The sequence below is a fragment of the Martes martes genome (assembly GCF_963455335.1).
Source record: "Martes martes genome assembly, chromosome: 3".
Classification (NCBI taxonomy): domain Eukaryota; kingdom Metazoa; phylum Chordata; class Mammalia; order Carnivora; family Mustelidae; genus Martes; species Martes martes.
Genome location: NC_137890.1, coordinates 78,167,520 through 78,173,397, shown reverse-complemented (window position 1 = coordinate 78,173,397; position 5,878 = coordinate 78,167,520).

Genomic DNA, 5,878 nt, shown 5'->3' with positions numbered 1-5,878 from the left:
CATTTGCATTACCCCATTCCAACCCCATGGCAGTAATTGCCAACATCTCTAGCAGAGGAAGGAACTGAGACTCACAGAAGTCAAGTTGAGTTTTCAGTGGTTGCAGACTAAGATGTGGCAGAGCTAAGTGAGATGGGAACCTAAAGCTTCTCAAATCCAGCATCAAGCAACATTACACTAGATGCCTCTGCTGTAAGCGAACCTTGGTCTCAAAAAGCTATGATTGGTCTTTTCTTCCTATCATGGGAAGAACAGAAAACATCTTAATCATGGAAAGGATCTTACAAACCAAGTAAGGTACAAGGAAAAGATGGGGATATAGAACATCCGGCTTGGTATGTTTGAAAGGGAGACAGAAGGAGACTTAATCTCCAGAGAAAGGAAGGGGGAAATTGACCAGCCCAAAAGCCAGAGAAGACAAGGAAAGGGTGAAGTAAGACTTTGCATCAGGGTTAAGGAAAGAAAGCTGGTTAGTCATAAGCAAAATCACTGGGACAGTATAATTATGCATTAACCTGCTATGTACCTGGTTATCAATGAGTAGCTTTAAAAAACACTATAGGAGAGTCACTTCCCACGTGATAAATAAAATGTAAGTGTCAATTACTTTTATTTGCATGAGTAGAGAAATAAAGAGCTTCCTTTCCATGTAACTTCAGGGCAGCTAATGCTTAGGAAACACATGGAATTAACCTGCATTCACTTTTACTTACAGAGCAGGATAAAATTAAAACCAAAACAATAAGGATGTTAGAAACCAATTCAGCAGTCTTTACTGATGTTTTAACCTTATTTTAAGAAAAAGAACAAGACACGGATTCTCGTTGTTAAAACTGGAATACTCTTTCTAAGAATGTAATGATCACTTATTAGAATAAAATTGAATAACGAAGTAAAAGCCTTTAAACAAAAAGCAGGATTTTTGAATATCACTGTATAAGATAACTATAATATGTGGACTCATTTCAGGGAGTGCTGTTTGAAATGAGCACAATCACCATACCTTAAACTAGAAGCCACTAGGAAAATCCCACTTTCAGGGCTCTTCACACCACACTGGGAATTACAGCAAGAGACTCATTGTGACCAAACCCTGCAGCCCAGGATGGAAATTACAATGACAAAGCCGGGTGGCGTAAGCATCTCGACCACCGGGGATCTCTCTAGTAACACGGCAGCCAGCGCCTCACCCACGAACCCGCAGGCTGCCAGCCCAAACTGCACATTTTTTAAGAAGAACCCATTACTCACAGCGGCAGGGCACGTTACAGAAGATTCTCTATCGTCTATGGAAGGCGGGTCTCTTAGGAAAGTGGTCAATGATCTCCGCAAACTGCAGTGACTGAGCGACCTGGTTCCAGCCCAGCTCTCAGAGGACTTGAATAACCAATCAAACCGCGAGCCCGCCGATCTCCATAAGCGTCTTCCTTTTCCCCATCCCGTGGGTTACCTAGCTGGATCCTCAGATACTTACCGGTAGCTGGCAGCGTCCGTCCTGGCGCCTTTGTTTTCCTTTTGTCACATCAGCAGGCTCCAGCGTGACTACCACCGCAGCAGCCGCACTGAGTCCGGCGGACTGGATGCCTATGCCGCAGTCAGCAGCAACACCTCCCCCCCACCCCCTCCAGCAGCCCTTTTTTTTTTTTTTTTTTTTTTTTTTTTTTTTTTTTTTTTTAAAGAGATAGGACCATCATCAACCTTGGGTTCTAATAATGCTGCAGAATGCAGCATGGTTGCTCAAGCCGGGGGGTGCAAAACGACGGCAAGTGCGTTTCTATTCTCACCAAATTGCAAAGATGAATTTCAGCATGTAGGCACGGTAGCGAAAGACTGGCTCTGTTAAGCACCAGCTGTGTGACCTTAGACAAGTCACTGGTGGGTCTCATTTAGTTCATGGAAAAGGAGGAGTTGTGACTGAGCAATGCTCAGTCAGCAAATCCTATCATTTACTACAACTAAATGCAAAGATATCAGCCACATACTCACTGATAAAATACAGCAACACAACTATGCAGGTTGTAGTTTACCAAGCCCTTTACATATTTTATTTGGATTTGGGTATGAAGTTCCAAAGGTTTAAAAGAAAAAGCATTTACCCAAAATGTTTTGTAAGTTGTGAACTATTACAGCTGTAGAATGTTCTAAGTTTCATTACGGTCAGTTTAGTAATAAAAGTATTGTAACAATAAATTAAATAGAGTTCTCTCTTCTTGCTTCCTACACATGGGGGATGTGAAATACCAAGAGAGGTTGGTTTTGTAAATAGCTCTTCCCCTGCTGCCCTTGGTGCACCATATTCCTCATAGCCTCCTGGTAGACCTGCCTACCCCAATAGAAACCTAGAACAGAGGCTTATCTAGAACTACTTCTAGAACTTGAAGCTCCTAGTTGCTTTAGAGCTGAGCAAAATACCTAACTTAGCTCTGCCAACTCCAGACCTAAAAAGGCTAAACTGATTTCTCCTGGGAAAACCAATGTGGGCCCAAAATGTTAGCAACCACTCCAGAAGCCTACACCAGCCTCTCTGCAGCGTGGGCCTCCCTGGGCTGCCACTTAAGACACCAGATCTAATTTCCCTTATGTCCTAGACTCACGGATTCAGATATATATAGATATCTGAATATACATATGTATATATGCATATATACATAATATATATACATATTGTATATGTACATATATACATAATGCTTACACATAGTGTGTGTGTGTATGTGTGTGTGTGTACTAGGAAATAGTAGGGAAATGTTTTACTCTGATAAAAGTTGCAGTATAACAACAAGGGAGAAGGAGTGTCCTGAGGACCTCACCAAGGGGAAGCCACCAGCAGTCTGGCCCTTAGTGACATGCCCCCATGGGGGTGAGCTTTGCCCCTCCTAAGGTGCCTCAATTCTAACAGCACCACTCGGGTCGTCATCAAATGATGGGAGCACTGGCACTAGGCTAGGCACAGGGGACTGTGAGACGATTCTTCAGTTTCTTCTTTACACAACATGATTGTTTACATACTTACAACCTTGAACTATTAGGCCCCCAGGGGGGCAGATGTTATAAACTGTAAGTATTTATAATTCCCCATTCCTCCATCTTCCAAGGAAAATGGGTCCCTAATGAGATCATTTTGTTTTGTTCAGTGTAGCTGTGCTGGGATGCAGGCAGCAGAAACTGAACAATAATGACAGTATTGTTTTATGCTAATTACAAAGACAATGTGTGTTTATTTTAGAAAATATGAGAAATAGAACCTGTCATCTTACCATCTGAAATAGCTGTTTTTTATCTTTTGATAGTTGCTATTTGCATATGTACATAAGATAGGTATATCATATTTAAGTTTTATATCTGGTTTTTCCACTTAACGTTATATTGAGAACAGTTTCCTCCTTCATCCTTTGAAGACCTACTTTTTTTTTTTTATTAACATTTAATGTATTATTAGCCCCACGGGTACAGGTCTGTGAATTGCCAGGTTTATACACTTCACAGCACTCACCATAGCACATACCCTCCCCAATGTCCATAACCCCACCACCCTCTCCCTGCCCCTCTCCTCCAGGCAACCCTCAGTTTGTCTTGTGAGATTAAGAATCTCTTATGGTTTGTCTCCTCCTAATCCCATCTTGTTTCATTTATTCTTTTCCTACCTCCCAAACCCCCCACACTGCATCTCCACTTCCTCATATCAGGGAGAGCATATGATAGTTGTCTTTGTCTGATTGACTTATTTCGCTAAGCATAATACCCTTTAGTTCCATCCACGCCGTTGCAAATGGCAAGATTTCATGTCTTTTGATGGCTGCATAGTATTCCATTGTATATATATACCACATCTTCTTTATCCATTCATCTGTTGATGGACATGTAGGTTCTTTCCGTAGTTTGGCTATTGTGGACATTGCTGCTATAAACATTCGGGTGCATGTGCCCCTTCGGATCACTGCATTTGTATCTTTAGGGTAAATACACAGTGGTGCCATTGCTGGGTCATAGGGTAACTCTATTTTCAACTTTTTGAGGAACCTCCATGCTGTTCTCCAGAGTGGCTGCACCAGCTTGCATTCCCACCAACAGGGCAGGAGGGTTCCCCTTTCTCTGCATCCTCGCCAGCATCTGTCATTTCCTGACTTGTTAATTTTAGCCATTCTGACTGGTGTGAGGTGGTATCTCATTATGGTTTTGATTGGTATTTCCCTGACACTGAGTGATGTGGAGCACTTTTTCATGTGTCTGTTGGCCATCTGGTTGTTGAAGACCTACTTTTTAATGCCTTCATGAAAACCCTTCATACAGTTACACTGTAGTGGAGTCAACCAACTCCCTACTGGTCCTTTAGATTGATTGGTATCTACTACTTTCAGAAAGGTTACATCACTTTGCCCACCTACTCACACTGCATAAAAGGGCCCAGTGACATACTGGTTCTGTAGAAATGGCCAAATTGTACAGAGGTTAACCTGTCAGTTCCTTCCTAAGCAGGGCACATGGCCTGCCTTTGCACTGATGCAAGGATCTGCACGTGTATGCGTGTGGTTCCCTGTGAAGCACAGCCCTGGGCCTAGCCACTGTCCAGACACACTAGGACACTCGAGAAGCTGGATGGGGCACTTCAATCTGTGGTACTATTTATGGTTTTGAACACTGTTGTCAAGAGATTTAGACCTCGTCCTAAAAATGGTCAGAAGCCAAAGATTTCTAGATAATCAGTGAATCACAAATCTTCCATGTTTTGGTCAAAGACTGACTGTTGAGTTACACAGTTTAGAGATCAGCACATCGTTCCTCACCTTAAGCTGACCCTGGCAAATGGTGTGAGAGAGTATATCCAGTACCTCCCATGCCCAGAACTATGAAGACTTAGCCACTTTTCTAGAGATTTTAAAGAGCTGGCGCCACCAACTCTCTGGCTTCTTTTCCTGGATGACTCCCAGCCATGGCTCTCGCCATGGCCCACACTTGCTCTCCAGCCACATCATGTAGCCTGGAGTCCATGTGGCCTTTGGGCCCTTTTCCATAGAGCTGTATGAGTGTCAGGTGTTTATCAACTCAGAAATGGCCATTGTTCACCCGGAACAATGTCAACTCAATCTCAGCATGTGCTCATAATTCTAGAGTTTTAGCCTTAATCTTCATCACAGTTTCTGTTAACTCACCTGTGGATATGCCAGAACTCTCTCAATCACAATAACTGCTTTTAGCCATTTCATTCGGCAGCCACGGATTCGATCCCTATAAACCAGTAAATATCTGGGCAGAAGTGTTTTTGACCTTCAGTTTCTCCTTCTGTGAAATGGCGATATTACCTCCCAATATGGGAATTCACAGTTCTTGGCATATAATAGATACCCAAATTATAGAAGTTACTCGTTTTTTATAATATCTTTCTAAGTCACTTTCCCCATTAGAAAAGTATAATTTTGAAGGTGAGAGCCAGACACTTGCCCTTAAACGCTACCTATATAACCTCAACTCAAGACTTTCAGAAAATCCCCAGCTATATTTCTTTTTTTTTTTTTTAAGATTTTATTTATTTATTTGACAGAGAAAGATCACAAGTAGGCAGAGAGGCAGGCAGAGAGAGGGATAGGGAAGCAGGCTCCCTGCCAAGCAGAAAGCCCGATGCGGGACTCAATCCCAGGACCCTGAGATCATGACCTGAGCCAAAGGCAGTGGCTTAACCCACTGAGCCACCAAGGCGCCCACCCAGCTACATTTCTAAGTCACAGCAGCAGTATGATCCTATGACATGGCCTAAGAAGGACATGTAAACTCTGAGCTATGAAAACATGGAAGGCATCAGGTAACAACTAATGGAACTATGACCTCATAAGCATTATGGTTCCTCAGTACAACCAAATAGGCAAGTAAAGGCATCTGCCAT